This window comes from Pseudophryne corroboree, chromosome 1, assembly GCF_028390025.1.
Source record: "Pseudophryne corroboree isolate aPseCor3 chromosome 1, aPseCor3.hap2, whole genome shotgun sequence".
NCBI classification, from domain to species: Eukaryota; Metazoa; Chordata; class Amphibia; order Anura; family Myobatrachidae; genus Pseudophryne; species Pseudophryne corroboree.
Window position 1 is genome coordinate 1,243,342,571 of NC_086444.1, and position 25,462 is coordinate 1,243,368,032.

Below are 25,462 nucleotides of genomic sequence, written 5' to 3' on the forward strand. Positions count from 1 at the left end.
TCCCGCAATTCTTCTGGCCACCGACAGCATCTCTTGCACGCCCCTGTCGTTTTTTAAAAAATTCTGCACCACCAAATTCAAGGTATGTGCAAAACATGGGACGTGCTGGAATTTGCCCATATTTAATGCACACACAATATTGCTGGCGTTGTCCGATGCCACAAATCCACAGGAGAGTCCAATTGGGGTAAGCCATTCCGCGATGATCTTCCTCAGTTGCCGTAAGAGGTTTTCAGCTGTGTGCGTATTCTGGAAACCGGTGATACAAAGCGTAGCCTGCCTAGGAAAGAGTTGGCGTTTGCGAGATGCTGCTACTGGTGCCGCCGCTGCTGTTCTTGCGGCGGGAGTCCACACATCTACCCAGTGGGCTGTCACAGTCATATAGTCCTGACCCTGCCCTGCTCCACTTGTCCACATGTCCGTGGTTAAGTGGACATTGGGTACAACTGCATTTTTTAGGACACTGGTGAGTCTTTTTCTGACGTCCGTGTACATTCTCGGTATCGCCTGCCTAGAGAAGTGGAACCTAGATGGTATTTGGTAACGGGGGCACACTACCTCAAGAAATTGTCTAGTTCCCTGTGAACTAACGGCGGATACCGGACGCACGTCTAACACCAACATAGTTGTCAAGGCCTCAGTTATCCGCTTTGCAACAGGATGACTGCTGTGATATTTCATCTTCCTCGCAAAGGACTGTTGGACAGTCAATTGCTTGGTGGAAGTAGTAAAGGAGGGCTTACGACTTACCCTCTGGGATGACCATCGACTCCCAGCAGCAACAAAAGCAGCGCCAGCAGCAGTAGGCGTTACACGCAAGGATGCATCGGAGGAATCCCAGGCAGGAGAGGACTCGTCAGAATTGCCAGTGACATGGCCTGCAGGACTATTGTCATTCCTGGGGAAGGAGGAAATTGACACTGAGGGAGTTGGTGGGGTGGTTTGCGTGAGCTTGGTTACAAGAGGAAGGAATTTACTGGTCAGTGGACTGCTTCCGCTGTCGCCCAAAGTTTTTGAACTTGTCACTGACTTATTATGAATGCGCTGCAGGTGACGTATAAGGGAGGATGTTCCGAGGTGGTTAACGTCCTTACACCTACTTATTACAGCTTGACAAAGGCAACACACGGCTTGACAAATGTTGTCCGCATTTCTGTTGAAATACTTCCACACCGAAGAGCTGATTTTTTTGGTATTTTCACCAGGCATGTCAACGGCCATATTCCTCCCACGGACAACAGGTGTCTCCCCGGGTGCCTGACTTAAACAAACCACCTCACCATCAGAATCCTCCTTGTCAATTTCCTCCCCAGCGCCAGCAACACCCATATCCTCCTCATCCTGGTGTACTTCAACACTGACATCTTCAATCTGACTATCAGGAACTGGACTGCGGGTGCTCCTTCCAGCACTTGCAGGGGGCGTGCAAATGGTGGAAGGCGCATGCTCTTCACGTCCAGTGTTGGGAAGGTCAGGCATCGCAACCAACACAATTGGACTCTCCTTGTGGATTTGGGATTTCGAAGAACGCACAGTTCTTTGCGGTGCTTTTGCCAGCTTGAGTCTTTTCATTTTTCTAGCGAGAGGCTGAGTGCTTCCATCCTCATGTGAAGCTGAACCACTAGCCATGAACATAGGCCAGGGCCTCAGCCGTTCCTTGCCACTCCGTGTGGTAAATGGCATATTGGCAAGTTTACGCTTCTCCTCCGACAATTTTATTTTAGATTTTTGAGTCCTTTTTTTACTGATATTTGGTGTTTTGGATTTTACATGCTCTGTACTATGACATTGGGCATCGGCCTTGGCAGACGACGTTGCTGGCATTTCATCGTCTCGGCCATGACTAGTGGCAGCAGCTTCAGCACGAGGTGGAAGTCGATCTTGATCTTTCCCTAATTTTGGAACCTCAACATTTTTGTTCTCCATATTTTAATAGGCACAACTAAAAGGCACCTCAGGTAAACAATGGAGATGGATGGATACTAGTATACTTATGGATGGACGAGCGACTGCCGACACAGAGGTAGCTACAGCCGTGGACTACCGTACTGTGTCTGCTGCTAATATAGACTGGATGATAATGAGATAAAATTAAAATATATATATATATCACACTAGTACTGCAGCCGGACAGGTATATATTATGTAATGACGGACCTGCTGGACACTGTCTGTCAGCACTGCAGACTCCTAAAGTAAGCTACTAGTATCAAGAAGATAGAAAAAAAAAAACACGGGTAGGTGGTATACAATTATGGATGGACGAGCGACTGCCGACACAGAGGTAGCTACAGCCGTGGACTACCGTACTGTGTCTGCTGCTAATATAGACTGGATGATAATGAGATAAAATTAAAATATATATATATATATATCACACTAGTACTGCAGCCGGACAGGTATATATTATGTAATGACGGACCTGCTGGGCACTGTCTGCAGAATGCGTTTATAAAAACACCACACGACGAGTGTTTAACTTTTTCAGGCAGACAATCACAATATACTGGTGGTCAGCAGACAATCACAATACTGGTGGTCAGTGGTCACTGGTCAGTCACACTGGCAGTGGCACTCTGGCAGCAAAAGTGTGCACTGTACTTAAAATATGTACTCCTGCTATAACTGCTCCCCAGTCTCCCCCACAATTAAGCTGTGTGAGCAGTGAGCACTCAGCAGTCAGATAATGATATACAGTATATGATGCAGCACACTGGGCTGAGCACAGATATGGTATGTGACTGTGTCACACTGTGTATCGTTTTTTTTCAGGCAGAGAACGGATTAATTAAACTGGTGGCACTGGTCACTGGTCACACTATCAGCAGCAAGTAGTACTCCTCCTATATGCTCCCCAAAATTTGTGTCTCTCTCTAGTACTAGTCACTCTAAACGGAGAGGACGCCAGCCACGTCCTCTTCCTATCAATCTCAATGCACGTGTGAAAATGGCGGCGACGCGCGGCTCCTTATATAGAATCCGAGCCTCGCGAGAATCCGACAGCGGGATGATGACGTTCGGGCGCGCTCGGGTTAACCGAGCAAGGCGGGAAGATCCGAGTCGCTCGGCCCCGTGTAAAAAAAACTGAAGTTCGGGCGAGTTCGGATTCCGAGGAACCGAACCCGCTCATCTCTAGTATTTATATTTAGCTATTTTTGAGATTAGTAGTGAGCCAGTTAGGGTGTATACATCGGAGCGTTGTGATGAGTTCCCCCCATACAGGCACCTTCGGCCAGTATGTTTCCTGATGCTGCTTGTGATTCTGTTTTAAAATCTTTTTTTGTTTATTTTCTATATGTGTATTATATAATTTGTTTGTATGTTTATGTCTCTTTTGCTGCAGTTGCCCTCGATTACCCGACACACAGGGTTTCCTATAGCCGGACGCACATCCAACCCCCTGTAGTTCCGGGCGGCGGGGCTGATGACACGCACGCTGTGTGTGACCATGGCAACGGTGACGTCAGCGGAAACAGGGGAAGTGTGAGGTGAGGACCGGAAGAGAGGACCCGGCGTGCGGCGGCGAGGACAGCGCGGCAATGCACAGGTATTTAAATGTTTGTATTTGTCCTGTTAGTTGATTGTATGTGGTACTGAGGACGGAGTATATACTCCGAAACGTCTACCTCTCAATACAGTATTTATATTTGCTGACAGTCTCCAGTGCCGTTATTCTTGGATGTTATATATATATATATATATATATATAGATTAGTAAAATAATCAGGTGCGCTCAGTCAGAATGAAACAGTCTTAAGCCTATGTAGCTTAAAATCACTTCTCTAGTCAAAAGAGAGTGAAATGCACCAGTGTCCTTTTTTCAATAGAACCGCAGCTCCCCCGCCGTCATAAATAACCCGGAATTCCACGGGAAGGCAGATATCTAAAAAGAAAGACAGGGGGGGCGCTCCATAGTGCAGATTCAATTTTTAATTATAAAAGCACACTAGTACTGCAGTTTAAAACACAGCGATATATGCCCGTACCAGAACAAACTCCGCTGTGGGCTTAATACCACATGATATATAACACAAGAGAAATTGCCGGGGGCATTTGTGTTATATATCATGTGGTATTAAGCCCACAGCGGAGTTTGTTCTGGTACGGGCATATATCGCTGTGTTTTAAACTGCAGTACTAGTGTGCTTTTATAATTAAAAATTGAATCTGCACTATGGAGCGCCCCCCCTGTCTTTCTTTTTAGATATATATATATATATATATATATATATATATATATATATATATATATATATATATATATATATATAAAAATGTTTTTATTATTTTTGGCAATGAATGGGTTACTTAACACTTTCTCCCCAAAACACCAGAATGAATGTAAGAAAGATGGATGAGGGGGGAAGGGGGGGACACGACTTTTAGGATACAGATGGTCACATCCTCACCTCACCACTGTCTGATCCTGTGGAACTCCGTCAGCGGTCAGCCACAGAACACTTCAAGTTCTGTGTGTGAGTTGGCGGCCCGTGGGCGGGAGGATAGGCGGGCATGAGGGAGCGCGGTGTGACGTCAGCACGTCACACCGCGGCCAGGAACACAGCACAGGGCGGCCAGGAGGGAGCACGGTGTGACGTCAGCACGTCACATCGCGAGCTGGCCGGTGCTGTGTCTCGGCAGTGCGTCCGTCCATTACCCCCAGGAATTTCATTTTTACCCCATTTGGGGTAATTTACCCCTGTTCCCTGACCACTGCTATAAACCTCAGATTGTTGCATCATTCCTATTTTCCAGGTTATCTAGTTTAGAAGTGGGAGTGGAAATGTGACTGTATTGAGAGTTACCTGTATTTTGAAGTGCTAGAATGGAGTCGCCATTGCCACTTGTTCTCCGCTGCATCTCAGTGAGGCTCTTCGTATTATTCTCTAAATAGACCAGTATAGCATTAATAGAGGACTGTTTTGCAATGAGTTTTATTCCTTTTGATGCATTGAAGACAGTCCCGTGGATGTCTCAGGGACAGCTAGATCAGTGGGGCTCTCAGACGAGGTACGTGACACTTCCAAGGGATGACCCAGCTGCAGCTGGAGGGGTGTCGCAGCCAGGGGCAGTTTCCAGGGGCATTTTATTGTATTTTCCCATTTTTTATGTTTGTACCTTACACAAAAATGTGTCCATATTATGATATACAGAAGTTGGACATAAAGAAATCCCCTCCCCCCCAAATAGGTACAAACATAATAGTGACAACATTACAGGTGAAGTAACAATAGAAAAAACTTATATATAATTAACAATATACAGAAATTTGTTATAATGAGGTGAAGTCGGTAAAATAAGACAATGAAAACAATCACCAAATGCAGGCTAGCAAAGTGAAATGCACAATAACTGAAAGGTGAGCTGCATGTTACAAAGACTTAGCTATTTATCACCACGAAATGGCAAGTTAGTGCGCAATCAGAACGCAATCAGATATGATACAACAACATGTTATGGCAGGAGTATAAAGTCCCATACACACTAAACGAGCTCCCACCAATGCCGAAATTGGCAGCGACGGGGACCCGGTGGGGTGCTGGCATCGGCAAGTGCATAAACACTTGCCGATACCAGCGGGCAAGGGAGCGACGGCGGGGGGGCGGCAGGGGGAACAATGCCCGTGCTGCAGCTTGGCTGTCGTTAATGAGGACTTCCCTCGTCTGTACATGTTCAGACGAGATAGTGGGTCATTATTGAAGAGAGAGAGCGAGCATCGTTAACGACATTGAGTGTACACACTAGACAAGATTGTAAAAGATCTCGCTCAGAATGGCCCTTGCATCTGTGGTCATTATTACATACTGTGGCTGTGACAAACTTGTTGCTCTTTCTTGTAACTTCATACTTCTCCACCATCTGATTGATGACTTCGTCTGCTGGTCTAACTTAGGGGCACTCTTCTCCAAACAAATTTCCACTGCAAGTTTCTAATGTGCCACCTTGCCCATGGTACTATATTTATTGTTGAGGACATCATGCCTAGTAGTCTTATTCCGGTTCTAAGCTGAATTTGTTTGCCCTGCTGCACTTCCCTCGCAGGTTTTGTATATTTACACATCTTTCCTCTGAAAGTTTGATTTCATAACTCCAGGTATCTATCTGTACCCCTAGAAAATTAATCTTTTGAGCGGGTTTCTAGATAACTCTTTTTCAAGTTTATAACCCATCCTTTGTCTGGAGAAATTGTATCGTTTGATAAATAAGAAGTTATGGTAGACCTACCATTGATAACTCTTTTTCTCCTAAGTTCACAGTATCCACAGGATATACATTGGGATATGAGGTAGCGTCAGCGGAATGGTACTAACGATGAAAACTTTTGGCCTCCCAGAATGCAACGGGTCAGTCTCCTATATCCCCACCTCCTGGCTCAGGCAATTCAGTTATTTTCCAAAGATCAAGACAGGAGCATCATAGAGAGCCCTAATCAGGCGAGAAAAACACACATACACACTTCCATACAAGAAGGAAGAGGTTAGTAAGTGTATGGAAAAGAGTTATCACAGGTAGGTCTACCATTACTTCTAATTTCTCCTGCAGGGTCCACAGTAGTATCCACAGGATATACATTGGGATGTCACAAAGCAAATTTAGAGGGGACGCTCCTGATTGGACAGGAGAATTTTCACCCAAATGCAGCATACTGAGGGGCTAAGGTATCAAAGGTATAATGTCTAATGAATGTGTTGATGGAAGACCATGTGGCTGCCTTACATATCTGCTACGCAGAAGCACCACGGCGTGCTGCCCAAGATGGATCTACCTTACGAGTAGTATGAACAGAGACATTAGCCAGAACAGGGAGATCAGCTTAAGAATAAGCTTCCGAGATAGTCATCCGAAGCCACCCCGCCAGTGTTTGCTTGTCACGGACGGTTTACTTGCTCTAAGCATTGTTTGAATTACTTGTTGTGAAAAACCTTTTGCTTTCAGGATGAATGTCTCAAGAACCACCCTGTCAAAGACAGCCGATCCAGGTGCTTGTAATAACAAGGACCCTGAGACAGTAGATCTGGACGTTGAGGCAGTAAAAACAGAGAATTCACAGACAGCCTCTGCAGATCTGTGTACCAGTGTCTTCTGGGCCATGCCGGAGCTGTATTCTCAAATAAAAATAGCTGCCTGTTTAATATGTGCAATATGGGACTTTTGTTCTCTAGACGTCAATGACAGATCATCTTCTATTGCATCAGCCTAGGCAGCCACTGCTTTCGCCATCCAGGCTGAAGCCATGGCCAGCCTAACAACTGCCCCTGACCAGGATAAAACGGTTTTTAGAAAACCATCTATTTTTCTATCCGTTACATCATTTAATGATATTGAAAGGCAGAGGTAATGTAGATTGGGATCAGTACTAAATGCCGCCGGCCAGAATCCCGGCGGTCGAAATACCTTCTCCCCCAATCGCTCAGTTTAGACAACCGGCCAGATCTAGGAAGACTCCTGGTGGTTCCGAACTTTTTCCATTTACAGATAATGGAGGCCACCGTGCTCACTGGGACCTTCAAAGCAGGAGATATTTTTCTGGACCCTTCTCCAGATTTGTGCCTCGAGACAATCCTGTCTCGGAGGTCTACAGACAATTCCTTTGACTTCATGCTTGGTTTGTGCTCAGACATGCACTGTAAAGTGTGGGACGTTATATAGACAGGTGTGTTTCTTTCCAAATCATGTCCAATCAACTGAATTTACCACAGGTGGACTCCAAGTAAGCTGTAGGAACATCTCAAGGATGATCAGTGGAAACAGGATGCACCCGAGCTCAATTTTGAGCTTAATGGCAAAGGCTGTGAATACTTATGAACATGTGATTTCCTAGTTTTGTATTTGTAATAAATTAGCAAAAATCTCAAAAATAGGATTTTAATTACCTACCGGTAAATGCTTTTTCTCGTAGTCCGTAGAGGATGCTGGGCTTCCATTTAGTACCATGGGGTATAGACGGGTCCACTAGGAGCCATGAGCACTTTAAGAGTTTAATAGTGTGAGCTGGCTCCTCCCTCTATGCCCCTCCTACCAGACTCAGTCTATAAACTGTGCCCGAGGAGACGGACATACTTCAAGAGAAGGAGATACACAGATAGTGGCGAGATTCACATCAGCTCACACATAACAAAAAGAAAGCCAAGCTAACCAACCTGAAACAATTCAGCAACGACTGAACCAACAATACTTAACCAAGTAACAATGCAGGAATACGAAGCACTGGGCGGGCGCCCAGCATCCTCTACGGACTACGAGAAAAGGAAGGTAGGTAATTACCTTCCTGGTGAGTGCTGGATCCGCTGAGAAGCCCCACCCCCTGTAATGGTGCGCAGCTTCCCGCACAAAATGTATTATACTGGCCTGAGGATTTTGTCGCTAACAGCGGGATTAGCCCTTGTTAGCTGCGTGACCAGTGTAGGGTGATCTGCGCTGGCTCAGGACGCCCCTCGAAGCGCCTACACTGTGTGTTGCTGAGCCTTCCCGGAGCGCAGCCTGTCAAGAGCTGCGCTCCCACCCTTGCGCAGCCATTCCCGCCTGCGACCCGCTAACCGGGCCGCCGGCGCTGTACTCACCACTCTTCTTTCTTCTGGCTCTGTTAGGGGGTGGCGGTCGTGCTGCGGGAGTGAGCGGTCACCTTGTGGGCTTGCGATCAGCACCCTCAGGAGCTCAGTGTCCTGTCAGCGGAGATAGAGAACCATTAACTTCAAGAGTTGGTTCCTACTCCCCCCCTAAGTCCCACGAAGCAGCGAGGCTGTTGCCAGCAGCCTTCTTGTAACCTAATTTACTCTACAAAACAACAAAACTAAGAAAACTCCTAGGAGCTTTCCTAGCTGTGACCGGCTCCTCCGGGCACATTTTCTAAACTGAGTCTGGTAGGAGGGGCATAGAGGGAGGAGCCAGACCACTCTCTCAAACTCTTAAGGTGCCCATGGCTTCTAGTGGACCTGTCTATACCCCATGGTACTAAATGGAACCCCAGCATCCTCTAGGACATAAGAGAAAATAAGATTTTACTCACCGGTAAATCTATTTCTCGTAGTCCGTAGTGGATGCTGGGGACTCCGTAAGGACCATGGGGAATAGACGGGCTCCGCAGGAGACTGAGCACTCTAAGAAAGATTTAGTACTACTGGTGTGCACTGGCTCCTCCCTCTATGCCCCTCCTCCAGACCTCAGTTAAGGAAACTGTGCCTGGATGAGCTGACAATACAAGGAAAGGATTTTGGAATCCAGGGTAAGACTCATACCAGCCACACCAATCACACCGTATACCTTGTGATAAACTTACCCAGTTAACAGTATGAACAAACAACAGAGCATCAACCAATGGATGCCAACATAACATAACCCTTTATTAAGCAATAACTATATACACGTATTGCAGAAAGTCCGCACTTGGGAGAGGGCGCCCAGCATCCACTACGGACTACAAGAAATAGATTTACCGGTGAGTAAAATCTTATTTTCTCTAACGTCCTAGTGGATGCTGGGGACTCCGTAAGGACCATGGGGATTATACCAAAGCACCCAAACGGGCGGGAGAGTGCGGATGACTCTGCAGCACCGAATGAGCAAACACAAGGTCCTCCTCAGCCAGGGTATCAAACTTGTAGAATTTTGCAAATGTGTTTGAACCCGACCAAGTAGCAGCTCGGCAAAGCTGTAATGCCGAGACCCCTCGGGCAGCCGCCCAAGAAGAGCCCACCTTCCTTGTGGAATGGGCTTTCACTGATTTTGGATGCGGCAATCCACCCGCAGAATGAGCCTGCTGAATCGTGTTACAGATCCAGCGAGCAATAGCTTGCTTTGAATCAGGAGCACCCAGCTTGTTGGATGCATACAGGATAAACAGCGAGTCAGTCTTCCTGACTCCAGCCGTTCTGGTTACATAAACCTTCAAAGCCCTGACTACATCCAGCAACTTGGAGTCCTCCAAGTCACGAGTAGCCGCAGGCACCACAATAGGTTGGTTCAAATGAAAAGATGACACCACCTTTGGCAGAAATTGCGGACGAGTCCGCAATTCTGCCCTGTCCATATGGAAAACCAGATAGGGGCTTTTGCATGACAAAGCCGCCAATTCTGACACACGCCTAGCCGAAGCTAAGGCCAACAGCATGACCACTTTCCATGTGAGATACTTTAGCTCCACGGTCTTAAGTGGCTCAAACCAGTGGGATTTCAGGAAACCCAACACCACGTTAAGATCCCAAGGTGCCACTGGTGGCACAAAAGGGGGCTGAATATGCAGCACTCCCTTAACAAACGTCTGAACCTCAGGAAATGAAGCCAGTTCTTTTTGAAAGAAAATGGATAGGGCCGAAATCTGGACCTTTATGAACCCTAATTTTAGGCCCATAGTCACTCCTGACTGTAGGAAGTGCAGGAAACGGCCCAGCTGGAATTCCTCTGTAGGGGCCTTCCTGGCCTCACACCAAGCAACATATTTTCGCCATATACGGTGATAATGCTTTGCTGTCACGTCCTTCCTAGCCTTTATCAGCGTAGGAATAACTTCTTCCGGAATGCCGTTTTCCGCTAGGATCCGGCGTTCAACCGCCATGCCGTCAAACGCAGCCACGGTAAGTCTTGGAACAGACAGGGCCCTTGTTGCAACAGGTCCTGTCTGAGAGGCAGAGGCCATGGGTCCTCTGTGAGCATTTCTTGCAGTTCCGGGTACCAAGTCCTTCTTGGCCAATCCGGAACAATGAGTATTGTTCTCACTCCTCTTTTTCTTACGATTCTCAGCACCTTGGGTATGAGAGGAAGAGGAGGAAACACATAGACCGACTGGAACACCCACGGTGTTACTAGTGCGTCCACAGCTATCGCCTGAGGGTCCCTTGACCTGGCGCAATACCTTTTTAGCTTTTTGTTGAGGCGGGACGCCATCATGTCTACCTGTGGCAGTTCCCATCGATTTGCAATCTGCGTGAAGACTTCCTGATGAAGTCCCCACTCTCCCGGGTGGAGGTCGTGTCTGCTGAGGAAGTCTGCTTCCCAGTTGTCCACTCCCGGAACGAATACTGCTGACAGTGCTTGCACGTGATTCTCCGCCCACCGAAGAATCCTGGTGGCTTCCGCCATTGCCACCCTGGTTCTTGTGCCGCACTGGCGGTTTACATGGGCCACTGCAGTGATGTTGTCTGCCTGAATCAGCACTGGTTGGTTTCGAAGCAGAGGCTCCGCTTGACTCAGGGCGTTGTATATGGCCCTTAGTTCCAGGATATTGATGTGCAGACAAGCCTCCTGACTTGACCACAGCCGTTGGAAGTTTCTTCCCTGAGTGACTGCCCCCCATCCTCGGAGGCTTGCATCCGTGGTCACCAGGACCCAGTCCTGTATGCCGAACCTGCGGCCCTCGAGAAGGTGAGCACTCTGCAGCCACCACAGAAGAGACACCCTGGCTCTGGGGGATAGGGTGAGCAGCCGATGCATCTGAAGATGCGATCCGGACCACTTGTCCAACAGATCCCACTGAAAGATCCTCGCATGGAACCTGTCGAAGGGAATGGCTTCGTATGACGCCACCATCTTTCCCAGGACTCGCGTGCAGTGATGCACCGACACCTGTTTTGGTTTTAGGAGGTCTCTGACCAGAGTCACGAGCTCCTGAGCCTTCTCTGCCGGGAGAAACACCTTCTTCTGGTCTGTGTCCAGAATCATGCCCAGGAAGGGCAGACGCGTCGTAGGAATCAGCTGCGACTTTGGAATATTCAGAATCCAGCCGTGCTGTTGCAGCACTTCCTGAGCGTGTGCTACGCTGATCAGCAACTGCTCCCTGGACCTCGCCTTTATGAGGAGATCGTCCAAGTATGGGATAATTGTAACTCCTTGCTTTCGAAGGAGCACCATCATCTCCGCCATTACCTTGGTAAAAATCCTCGGTGCCGTGGACAGGCCAAACGGCAACGTCTGGAATTGGTAATGACAGTCCTGTACCACAAACCTGAGGTACTCCTGATGAGGTGGATAAATGGGGACATGCAAGTAAGCATCCTTGATGTCCAGAGACACCATAAAATCCCCCTCTTCCAGGCTTGCAATGACCACTCTGAGCGATTCCATTTTGAACTTGAACTTCTTCAGATAAATGTTCAGGGATTTTAAATTCAAAATGGGTCTGACCGAACCGTCCGGTTTCGGTACCACAAACATAGTGGAATAGTAACCCCTTCCCTGTTGAAGGAGGGGAACCTTTACCACCACCTGCTGGAGATATAACTTGCGAATCGCCGCTAACACTACCTCCCTTTCCATGGGGGAAGCTGGCAGGGCCGATTTTAGGTAACGGTGAGGTGGCGTCACCTCGAATTCCAGCTTGTATCCCTGAGACACAATTTGTATAGCCCAAGGATCCACCCGTGAGCGAACCCACTGATGGCTGAAATTTCGGAGACGCGCCCCCACCGCTCCTGGCTCCGCCTGTGGAGCCCCAGCGTCATGCGGTGGATTTAGTGGAAGCCGGGGAGGAATTTTGTTCCTGGGAACTAGCTGTATTGTGCAGCTTCTTTCCTCTACCCCTGCCTCTGGCAAGAAAGGAAGCACCTCTGACCTTCTTGCTTCTTTGTGCACGAAAGGACTGCATTTGGTAATACGGTGCTTTCTTAGGCTGTGAGGGAATATATGGCAAGAAATTTGACTTCCCAGCCGTAGCTGTGGAAACTAGGTCCGAGAGACCGTCCCCAAACAATTCCTCACCCTTGTAAGGTAAAACCTCCATGTGTTTTTTGGAGTCGGCATCACCTGTCCATTGCCGAGTCCACAGGACCCTTCTGGCAGAAATCGACATTGCGTTTATTCTAGAGCCCAGTAGGCAAATGTCCCTTTGGGCATCCCTCATATATAGGACAGCGTCTTTTATATGCCCCAGGGTCAGTAAAATAGTATCCTTGTCCAAGGTATCCATTTCCTCAGACAGAATATCTGTCCATGCTGCTACAGCACTACACATCCAGGCCGACGCAATTGCTGGCCTCAGTAGAGTACCAGAATGTGTATAAACAGACTTCAGGATACCTTCCTGCTTCCTATCCGCAGGATCCTTTAGGGCGGCCGTATCCTGTGACGGCAGGGCCACCTTCTTAGATAAGCGTGTCAACGCTTTGTCTACCCTAGGGGAGGATTCCCAGCGTAACCTGTCCGATGGCGGGAAAGGGTACGCCATAAGTAATCTTTTGGAAATCAGCACTTTCCTATCAGGGGAATCCCACGCTTTTTCACATAACTCATTTAACTCATGTGAAGGGGGAAAAGTCACCTCTTGCTTTTTCTCCCCAAACATATAAACCCTCTTGTCAGGGACAGGGTTTTCCTCCGATATGTGCAATACATCCTTCATTGCTATAATCATGTAGCGGATGGCTTTAGTCATTTTAGGCTGCAACTTTGCATCATCGCCATCGACACTGGAGTCAGAATCCGTGTCGATATCTGTGTCAACAATCTGGGATAGTGGGCGCTTTTGAGACCCTGACGGCCTCTGAGCTGTAGGATCAGACGTGGGTTGAGACCCTGACTGTCCCAATGTGTCAGCTTTATCCAACCTCTTATGCAAAGAGTTCACGTTATCATTTAACACCTTCCACATATCCATCCAATCAGGTGTCGGCACCGTCGGCGGCGACACCACATTCATTTGCACCTGTTCTGCCTCCACGTATCCTTCCTCGTCAAACATGTCGACAAACGTACCGACACACCGCACACACACGGGGGATGCTCTAAATGAGGACAGGACCCCCACAAGGTCTTTTGGGGAGACAGAGAGAGAATATGCCAGCACACACCCCAGCGCTATATAACCCAGGGATTACACAGTAACTTAGTGTTTACCCAGTAGCTGCTGTATAATGATAAATGCGCCTAAATTTATGTGCCCCCCCTCTCTTTTTTACCCTTTTTCTACCTTGAGACTGCAGGGGAGAGCCTGGGGAGCTGCCTCTCAGCGGAGCTGTAGAGAGAAAATGGCGCTGGTAAGTGCTAAGGAAGAAGGCCCCGCCCCCTCAGCGGCAGGCTTCTGTCCCGCTTCTGTGTAAAAATAATGGCGGGGGTTCGTACATATATACAGTGCCCAGCTGTATATATGTGCCTTTTTGCCAAGAGGTATCATAATTGCTGCCCAGGGCGCCCCCCCCTGCGCCCTGCACCCTACAGTGACCGGAGTGTGCGGGTAGTGTGGGAGCAATGGCGCACAGCTGCAGTGCTGTGCGCTACCTCATGTGAAGACAGGAGTCTTCTGCCGCCGATTTCGATGTCTTCTTGCTTCTGCCGGCTTCTGTCTTCTGGCTCTGCGAGGGGGACGGCGGCGCGGCTCCGGGAACGGACGACCAAGGTTAAGTTCCTGTGTTCGAACCCTCTGGAGCTAATGGTGTCCAGTAGCCTAAGAAGCGCAACCTAGCCGCAGTTAGTAGGTTTGCTTCTCTCCCCTCAGTCCCTCGTAGCAGAGAGTCTGTTGCCAGCAGAAGCTCTCTGAAAATAAAAAACCTAACTAAAATACTTTCTTATAGCAAGCTCAGGAGAGCTCACTAAAAGCACCCAGCTCTGTCCGGGCACAGATTCCAACTGAGGTCTGGAGGAGGGGCATAGAGGGAGGAGCCAGTGCACACCAGTAGTACCTAATCTTTCTTAGAGTGCCCAGTCTCCTGCGGAGCCCGTCTATTCCCCATGGTCCTTACGGAGTCCCCAGCATCCACTAGGACGTTAGAGAAAAAACTTTTTTCACGATGTCATTATGGGGTATTGTGTGTAGAATTGGAGGGAAATACAGTATATGAATTTATTCCATTATGGAATAAGGCTCTAACATAACAAAATGTGGAAAAAGTGAAGCGCTGTGAATACTTTCCAGATGCAGTGTATATCTTTTTTATCTACAGGTTATGTATGGATTTCTACTGCAGAAGGGAACCAGAGCGCTACGGGGGTTTGTAGGTATGTGTGAGTTTGTGCAAGGGTGTTTTATTAAAGTTCTACTTTGGACTGTGTCCATGAACCGTCTTTATTGTAATATTTGTTTTACTGGTGGGACTACAGGTACCAGCTGGCCCTTTAATGCCCCACAGCCCAGGGCAGGTTATGCTTAGGAGGGGGTAGTGGGACTCCATGCAGGATTTTTTATAACGTTACAACTCTTTGCTAAACTTCTACACACAGAAGCCCTGCGTGGACCTCACGGATCCGTGCAGGACTCTCTAAACACGGTGCTCTGGGGACGTCTATTTGAACAGTGCATTGTGATCAGAGATTGCACTATTCATGGGTGTGTTTGCAGAAACGATTATTGGTACATTTCCTGGTTTCATTGATGTCTATGTGGAATCCACCAGATTGTGTATTTGATGGTAAATCCCTGTCCTGGGGGTCAACGTGATGGTGGTGTCCTTCTGTCCGCCGGTTACTCCTACCAACTCATACCCCCAGAACCATCCCTTACATTCTCTGAGTTCACCTCGTACAGCTGCCATTCACCATCCCCCTGGCATTCCCATCAAATTCCTCAATCACTTTGATTCTTGGCTCACTCATTTCCTTTCTTCAGGCATTCCCACCATTATCTTGGGTGATTTCAACATCCCAATCGATATTCCCAAAGAATCCTCTGCTTCTAAACTCCTTACCCTCACATCATCGCTTGGTCTCACCCTCTCATGTGAATGTAAGCTCACCTGGCCTGGTCATCACTCACCGTTGTGACGTTTCTGACTTCTCCAACTCCCAATCCCTCTATCACCTGATCTCTGTTACCTTATCTATCTGCTTCCCCGTCTCTACCTCCTGAGGCTTCCATCACTAAGCGTAACACTGAGGCCATCAACACCGGTTCCTTATCTCTCCTGCTCGGCTCCCTTCTCTCTCCTATTCTCTCTCCCTCATGCCCTGAACAAGCCACTTCCCTGTACAATGCTTCCCTAACTTCTGCTCTTGACTCTGTTGCTCCACCAACCACTATTCACCCTCGCAGATCAACACCTCAACCCTGACACACCAAATGCACCAGATATCTGCAATACTGCCGATCGGCACTGGAGGAAATCACGCTGTAAGAGACTTCCTCCATTACACCCTGATCTCACATCCTTCAGTGCTGCCCTCTCCCTCACTAACAGTCACACTTCAAGAACCTCATATCCACATATTTAAACCACTGGCATCAGGGAGTGACAGTACAGGCAGAGGCAGGCTGGGCCAGAGAGCTGACAGTCTAATGGGGAGAGGGGTGACAGGGAGTGACAGTGGGTGTGGAGGCAGGCTGGGAAGGAGAGCTGACACTCTATAGGGGAGAGGAGTGACAGTGGGGGCGGAGGCAGGCTGGGAAGGAGAGCTGACACTCTATAGGTGAGAGGAGTGACAGTGGGGGCGGAGGCAGGCTGGGAAGGAGAGCTGACACTCTGATAGGGAGAAAAGTGACAGCGGGGGCAGAGGCAGGCTGGACCAGAGAGCTGACACTCTAATGGGGAGAGGGTGACAGGGAGTGACAGTGGGGGCGGAGGCAGGCTGGACCGAAGAGCTGACACTCTGATGGGGAGAGGGGTGACGGAGTGACAGAGGCAGGCTGGGCCGGAGAGCTGACACTCTGATGGGGAGTGGGGTGACAGGGAGTAACTGAGGCAGGCTGGGGTGGAGAGCTGACAGTCTGATGGGGAGAGGAGTGACAGTGGGGGCAGAGGCAGGCTGGGCCGGAGATCTGACACTCTAATGGGGAGAGGGGTGACAGAGGCAGGCTGCGTAGGTGAGCTGACACTCTATAGAGGAGAGGAGTGACAGTGGGGGCAGAGGCAGGCTTGGCCAGAGAGCGGACACTTTATAGGGGGGGGGGTGATAGGGAGTGACAGTGGGGGCAGAGGCAGGCTGGGCCGGAGAGCTGACACTCTATAGGGAGAGGGGTGACAGGGAGTCTCAGCGGGGGCAGAAGCAGGCTGGGCCGGAGAGCTGACAATCTATAGGGATAGGGGTGACAGGGAGTGACAGTGGGGGCGGAGGGAGGCTGGGCTGGAGAGCTGACTCTCTATAGGGAGAGGGATGACAAGGAGTGTCAGTGGGGGCAGAGGCAGGCTGGGCCAGAGAGCTGACACTCTATAGGGGAGAGGAATGACAGGGAGGGACAGTACGGGCGGCGGCAGGCTGGGCCGGAGAGCTGACACTCTGTAGGGGAAAGGAGTGACAGTTGGGGCAGAGGCAGGCTGGGCAGGAGAGCTGACGCTCTGTAGGGGAAAGGAGTGACAGTGGGGGCAGAGGCAGGCTGGGCCGGACAGCTGACACTCTATAGGGGAAAGGGGTGACAGGGAGGTACAGTGCGGGCAGAGGCAGGCTAAGCCAGGGAGCTGACAATCTATAGGGATAGGGGTGACAGGGAGTGACAGTGGGGGCAGAGGGAGGCTGGGCTGGAGAGCTGACTCTCTATAGGGAGAGGGATGACAAGGAGTGTCAGTGGAGGCAGAGGCAGGCTGGGCCGGAGAGCTGACACTCTATAGGGGAGAGGGGTGACAGGGAGGGACAGTACGGGCGGCGGCAGGCTGGGTCGGAGAACTGACACTCTGTAGGGGAAAGGAGTGACAGTGAGGGCAGAGGCAGGCTGGGCCGGACATCTGACACTCTATAGGGGAAAGGGGTGACAGGGAGGTACAGTGCGGGCAGAGGCAGGCTGGGCAGGGGAGCTGACACTCTATAGGGGAGAGGGGTGACAGGGAGTGACAGTACAGGCAGAGGCAGGCTGGGACGCAGAGCTGACACTCTATAGGGGAGGGGAGTGACAGTGGAGGCAGAGGCGGGCTGGGCAGGAGAGTTGACACTCTATAGGGGAGAGGGGTGACAGGGAGGTACAGTGCGGGCAAGACGCAGGCTGGGTAGGAGAGCTGACACTCTATAGGGGAGAGGGGTGACGGAGTGACAGTACAGGCGGAAGCAGGCTGGGCCGGAGAGCTGACACTCTATAGGGGAGATGGGTGACAGGGAGGAAGAGGCAGGCTGGGCGGGAGAGCTGACACTCTATAGGGGAGAGGGGTGACAGGGAGGAACAGAGGCAGGCTGGGCCGGAGAGCTGACACTCTATAGGGGAGAGAGGTGACAGGGAGGAACAGAGGCAGGCTGGGCCGGAGAGCTGACACTCTATAGGGGAGATGGGTGACAGGGAGGAAGAGGCAGGCTGGGCCGGAGAGCTGACATTCTATAGGGGAGAGGGGTGACAGGGAGGAACAGAGGCAGGCTGGGCCGGAGAGCTGACACTCTATAGGGGAGATGGGTGACAGGGAGGAAGAGGCAGGCTGGGCCGGAGAGATGACATTCTATAGGGGAGAGGGGTGACAGGGAGGAACAGAGGCAGGCTGGGCCGGAGAGCTGACACTCTATAGGGGAGAGGGGTGACAGGGAGGAACAGAGGCAGGCTGGGCCGGAGAGCTGACATTCTATAGGGGAGAGGGGTGACAGGGAGGAACAGAGGCAGGCTGGGCCGGAGAGCTGACACTCTATAGGGGAGATGGGTGACAGGGAGGACGAGGCAGGCTAGGCCGGAGAGCTGACACTCTATAGGGGAGAGGGGTGACAGGGAGGAACAGAGGCGGGCTGGGCCGGAGAGCTGACACTCTATAGGGGAGAGGGGTGACAGGGAGGAAGAGGCAGGCTGGGCCGGAGAGCTGACACTCTAGGGGAGAGGGGTGACAGGGAGGAACAGAGGCGGGCTGGGCCGGAGAGCTGACACTCTAGGGGAGAGCGGTGACAGGGAGTGACATTACAGGCAGAGGCGGGCTGGGCCGGAGAGCTGACACTCTAGGGGAGAGGGGTGACAGGGAGGAACAGAGGCGGGCTGGGCCGGAGAGCTGACACTCTATAGGGGTGACAGGGAGTGACATCACAGGCAGAGGCGGGCTGGGCCGGAGAGCTGACACTCTATAGGGGAGAGGGGTGACAGGGAGTGACATCACAGGCAGAGGCGGGCTGGGCCGGAGAGCTGACACTCTATAGGGGAGAGGAGTGACAGTGGGGGCAGAGGCAGGCTGGGCCGGAGAGCTGACACTCTATAGGGGAGAGGGGTGACAGGGAGGAAGAGGCAGGCTGGGCCGGAGAGCTGACACTCTATAGGGGAGATGGGTGACAGGGAGGAAGAGGCAGGCTGGGCCGGAGAGCTGACATTCTATAGGGGAGAGGGGTGACAGGGAGGAACAGAGGCAGGCTGGGCCGGAGAGCTGACACTCTATAGGGGAGATGGGTGACAGGGAGGAAGAGGCAGGCTGGGCCGGAGAGATGACATTCTATAGGGGAGAGGGGTGACAGGGAGGAACAGAGGCAGGCTGGGCCGGAGAGCTGACACTCTATAGGGGAGAGGGGTGACAGGGAGGAACAGAGGCAGGCTGGGCCGGAGAGCTGACATTCTATAGGGGAGAGGGGTGACAGGGAGGAACAGAGGCAGGCTGGGCCGGAGAGCTGACACTCTATAGGGGAGATGGGTGACAGGGAGGAAGAGGCAGGCTAGGCCGGAGAGCTGACACTCTATAGGGGAGAGGGGTGACAGGGAGGAACAGAGGCGGGCTGGGCCGGAGAGCTGACACTCTATAGGGGAGATGGGTGACAGGGAGGAAGAGGCAGGCTAGGCCGGAGAGCTGACACTCTATAGGGGAGAGGGGTGACAGGGAGGAAGAGGCAGGCTGGGCCGGAGAGCTGACACTCTAGGGGAGAGGGGTGACTGGGAGGAACAGAGGCGGGCTGGGCCGGAGAGCTGACACTCTAGGGGAGAGCGGTGACAGGGAGTGACATTACAGGCAGAGGCGGGCTGGGCCGGAGAGCTGACACTCTAGGGGAGAGGGGTGACAGGGAGGAACAGAGGCGGGCTGGGCCGGAGAGCTGACACTCTATAGGGGTGACAGGGAGTGACATCACAGGCAGAGGCGGGCTGGGCCGGAGAGCTGACACTCTATAGGGGAGAGGGGTGACAGGGAGTGACATCACAGGCAGAGGCGGGCTGGGCCGGAGAGCTGACACTCTATAGGGGAGAGGAGTGACAGTGGGGGCAGAGGCAGGCTGGGCCGGAGAGCTGACACTCTATAGGGGAGAGGGGTGACAGGGAGGAAGAGGCAGGCTGGGCCGGAGAGCTGACACTCTATAGGGGAGATGGGTGACAGGGAGGAAGAGGCAGGCTGGGCCGGAGAGCTGACATTCTATAGGGGAGAGGGGTGACAGGGAGGAACAGAGGCAGGCTGGGCCGGAGAGCTGACACTCTATAGGGGAGATGGGTGACAGGGAGGAAGAGGCAGGCTGGGCCGGAGAGATGACATTCTATAGGGGAGAGGGGTGACAGGGAGGAACAGAGGCAGGCTGGGCCGGAGAGCTGACACTCTATAGGGGAGAGGGGTGACAGGGAGGAACAGAGGCAGGCTGGGCCGGAGAGCTGACATTCTATAGGGGAGAGGGGGTGACAGGGAGGAACAGAGGCAGGCTGGGCCGGAGAGCTGACACTCTATAGGGGAGATGGGTGACAGGGAGGAAGAGGCAGGCTAGGCCGGAGAGCTGACACTCTATAGGGGAGAGGGGTGACAGGGAGGAACAGAGGCGGGCTGGGCCGGAGAGCTGACACTCTATAGGGGAGATGGGTGACAGGGAGGAAGAGGCAGGCTAGGCCGGAGAGCTGACACTCTATAGGGGAGAGGGGTGACAGGGAGGAAGAGGCAGGCTGGGCCGGAGAGCTGACACTCTAGGGGAGAGGGGTGACTGGGAGGAACAGAGGCGGGCTGGGCCGGAGAGCTGACACTCTAGGGGAGAGCGGTGACAGGGAGTGACATTACAGGCAGAGGCGGGCTGGGCCGGAGAGCTGACACTCTAGGGGAGAGGGGTGACAGGGAGGAACAGAGGTGGGCTGGGCCGGAGAGCTGACACTCTATAGGGGAGATGGGTGACAGGGAGGAAGAGGCAGGCTAGGCCGGAGAGCTGACACTCTATAGGGGAGAGGGGTGACAGGGAGGAAGAGGCAGGCTGGGCCGGAGAGCTGACACTCTAGGGGAGAGGGGTGACTGGGAGGAACAGAGGCGGGCTGGGCCGGAGAGCTGACACTCTAGGGGAGAGCGGTGAAAGGGAGTGACATTACAGGCAGAGGCGGGCTGGGCCGGAGAGCTGACACTCTAGGGGTGACAGGGAGGAACAGAGGCGGGCTGGGCCGGAGAGCTGACACTCTATAGGGGAGAGGGGTGACAGGGAGTGACATCACAGGCAGAGGCGGGCTGGGCCGGAGAGCTGACACTCTATAGGGGAGAGGGGTGACAGGGAGTGACATCACAGGCAGAGGCGGGCTGGGCCGGAGAGCTGACACTCTATAGGGGAGAGGAGTGACAGTGGGGGCAGAGGCAGGCTGGGCCGGAGAGCTGACACTCTATAGGGGAGAGGGGTGACAGGGAGGAAGAGGCAGGCTGGGCCGGAGAGCTGACACTCTATAGGGGAGAGGGGTGACAGGGAGGGACAGTACGGGCGGCGGCAGGCTGGGTCGGAGAGCTGACACTCTGTAGGGGAAAGGAGTGACAGTGAGGGCAGAGGCAGGCTGGGCCGGACATCTGACACTCTATAGGGGAAAGGGGTGACAGGGAGGTACAGTGCGGGCAGAGGCAGGCTGGGCAGGGGAGCTGACACTCTATAGGGGAGAGGGGTGACAGGGAGTGACAGTACAGGCAGAGGCAGGCTGGGATGCAGAGCTGACACTCTATAGGGGAGGGGAGTGACAGTGGAGGCAGAGGCGGGCTGGGCAGGAGAGCTGACACTCTATAGGGGAGAGGGGTGACAGGGAGGTACAGTGCGGGCAAGACGCAGGCTGGGTAGGAGAGCTGACACTCTATAGGGGAGAGGGGTGACAGGGAGTGACAGTACAGGCGGAAGCAGGCTGGGCCGGAGAGCTGACACTCTATAGGGGAGATGGGTGACAGGGAGGAAGAGGCAGGCTGGGCGGGAGAGCTGACACTCTATAGGGGAGAGGGGTGACAGGGAGGAACAGAGGCAGGCTGGGCCGGAGAGCTGACACTCTATAGGGGAGAGGGGTGACAGGGAGGAACAGAGGCAGGCTGGGCCGGAGAGTTGCCATTCTATAGGGGAGAGGGGTGACAGGGAGGAACAGAGGCAGGCTGGGCCGGAGAGCTGACACTCTATAGGGGAGATGGGTGACAGGGAGGAAGAGGCAGGCTGGGCCGGAGAGCTGACACTCTATAGGGGAGAGGGGTGACAGGGAGGAACAGAGGCAGGCTGGGCCGGAGAGCTGACACTCTATAGGGGAGAGAGGTGACAGGGAGGAACAGAGGCAGGCTGGGCCGGAGAGCTGACACTCTATAGGGGAGATGGGTGACAGGGAGGAAGAGGCAGGCTGGGCCGGAGAGCTGACATTCTATAGGGGAGAGGGGTGACAGGGAGGAACAGAGGCAGGCTGGGCCGGAGAGCTGACACTCTATAGGGGAGATGGGTGACAGGGAGGAAGAGGCAGGCTGGGCCGGAGAGCTGACATTCTATAGGGGAGAGGGGTGACAGGGAGGAACAGAGGCAGGCTGGGCCGGAGAGCTGACACTCTATAGGGGAGAGGGGTGACAGGGAGGAACAGAGGCAGGCTGGGCCGGAGAGCTGACATTCTATAGGGGAGAGGGGTGACAGGGAGGAACAGAGGCAGGCTGGGCCGGAGAGCTGACACTCTATAGGGGAGATGGGTGACAGGGAGGAAGAGGCAGGCTAGGCCGGAGAGCTGACACTCTATAGGGGAGAGGGGTGACAGGGAGGAACAGAGACGGGCTGGGCCGGAGAGCTGACACTCTATAGGGGAGAGGGGTGACAGGGAGGAAGAGGCAGGCTGGGCCGGAGAGCTGACACTCCAGGGGAGAGGGGTGACAGGGAGGAACAGAGGCGGGCTGGGCCGGAGAGCTGACACTCTAGGGGAGAGCGGTGACAGGGAGTGACATTACAGGCAGAGGCGGGCTGGGCCGGAGAGCTGACACTCTAGGGGAGAGGGGTGACAGGGAGGAACAGAGGCGGGCTGGGCCGGAGAGCTGACACTCTATAGGGGAGAGGGGTGACATGGAGTGACATCACAGGCAGAGGCGGGCTGGGCCGGAGAGCTGACACTCTATAGGGGAGAGGAGTGACAGTGGGGGCAGAGGCAGGCTGGGCCGGAGAGCTGACACTCTATAGGGGAGAGGGGTGACAGGGAGGAAGAGGCAGGCTGGGCCGGAGAGCTGACACTCTATAGGGGAGAGGGGTGACAGGGAGGAACAGAGGCAGGCTGGGCCGGAGAGCTGACACTCTATAGGGGAGAGGGGTGACAGGGAGGAACAGAGGCGGGCTGGGCCGGAGAGCTGACACTCTAGGGGAGAGGGGTGACAGTGAGGAACAGAGGCGGGCTGGGCCGGAGAGCTCACACTCTAGGGGTGAGGGGTGACAGGGAGTGACATTACAGGCAGAGGCGGGCTGGGCCGGAGAGCTAACACTCTAGGGGAGAGGGGTGACAGGGAGGAACAGAGGCGGGCTGGGCCGGAGAGCTGACACTCTATAGGGGAGAGGGGTGACAGGGAGTGACATCACAGGCAGAGGCGGGCTGGGCCGGAGAGCTGACACTCTATAGGGGAGAGGGGTGACAGGGAGTGACATCACAGGCAGAGGCGGGCTGGGCCGGAGAGCTGACACTCTATAGGGGAGAGGAGTGACAGTGGGGGCAGAGGCAGGCTGGGCCGGAGAGCTGACACTCTATAGGGGAGAGGGGTGACAGGGAGGAAGAGGCAGGCTGGGCCGGAGAGCTGACACTCTATAGGGGAGAGGGGTGACAGGGAGGAACAGAGGCAGGCTGGGCCGGAGAGCTGACACTCTATAGGGGAGAGGGGTGACAGGGAGGAACAGAGGCGGGCTGGGCCGGAGAGCTGACACTCTAGGGGAGAGGGGTGACAGTGAGGAACAGAGGCGGGCTGGGCCGGAGAGCTCACACTCTAGGGGTGAGGGGTGACAGGGAGTGACATTACAGGCAGAGGCGGGCTGGGCCGGAGAGCTGACACTCTAGGGGAGAGGGGTGACAGGGAGGAACAGAGGCGGGCTGGGCCGGAGAGCTGACACTCTATAGAGGAGAGGGGTGACAGGGAGTGACATCACAGGCAGAGGCGGGCTGGGCCGGAGAGCTGACACTCTATAGGGGAGAGGGGTGACAGGGAGTGACATCACAGGCAGAGGCGGGCTGGGCCGGAGAGCTGACACTCTATAGGGGAGAGGGGTGACAGGGAGTGACATCACAGGCAGAGGCGGGCTGGGCCGGAGAGCTGACACTCTATAGGGGAGAGGAGTGACAGTGGGGGCAGAGGCAGGCTGGGCCGGAGAGCTGACACTCTATAGGGGAGAGGGGTGACAGGGAGGAACAGAGGCAGGCTGGGCCGGAGAGCTGACATTCTATAGGGGAGAGGGGTGACAGGGAGGAACAGAGGCAGGCTGGGCCGGAGAGCTGACACTCTATAGGGGAGATGGGTGACAGGGAGGAAGAGGCAGGCTAGGCCGGAGAGCTGACACTCTATAGGGGAGAGGGGTGACAGGGAGGAACAGAGACGGGCTGGGCCGGAGAGCTGACACTCTATAGGGGAGAGGGGTGACAGGGAGGAAGAGGCAGGCTGGGCCGGAGAGCTGACACGCCAGGGGAGAGGGGTGACAGGGAGGAACAGAGGCGGGCTGGGCCGGAGAGCTGACACTCTAGGGGAGAGCGGTGACAGGGAGTGACATTACAGGCAGAGGCGGGCTGGGCCGGAGAGCTGACACTCTAGGGGAGAGGGGTGACAGGGAGGAACAGAGGCGGGCTGGGCCGGAGAGCTGACACTCTATAGGGGAGAGGGGTGACATGGAGTGACATCACAGGCAGAGGCGGGCTGGGCTAGAGAGCTGACACTCTATAGGGGAGAGGAGTGACAGTGGGGGCAGAGGCAGGCTGGGCCGGAGGGCTGACACTCTATAGGGGAGAGGGGTGACAGGGAGGAAGAGGCAGGCTGGGCCGGAGAGCTGACACTCTATAGGGGAGAGGGGTGACAGGGAGGAACAGAGGCAGGCTGGGCCGGAGAGCTGACACTCTATAGGGGAGAGGGGTGACAGGGAGGAACAGAGGCGGGCTGGGCCGGAGAGCTGACACTCTAGGGGAGAGGGGTGACAGTGAGGAACAGAGGCGGGCTGGGCCGGAGAGCTCACACTCTAGGGGTGAGGGGTGACAGGGAGTGACATTACTGGCAGAGGCGGGCTGGGCCGGAGAGCTGACACTCTAGGGGAGAGGGGTGACAGGGAGGAACAGAGGCGGGCTGGGCCGGAGAGCTGACACTCTATAGGGGAGAGGGGTGACAGGGAGTGACATCACAGGCAGAGGCGGGCTGGGCCGGAGAGCTGACACTCTATAGGGGAGAGGGGTGACAGGGAGTGACATCACAGGCAGAGGCGGGCTGGGCCGGAGAGCTGACACTCTATAGGGGAGAGGAGTGACAGTGGGGGCAGAGGCAGGCTGGGCCGG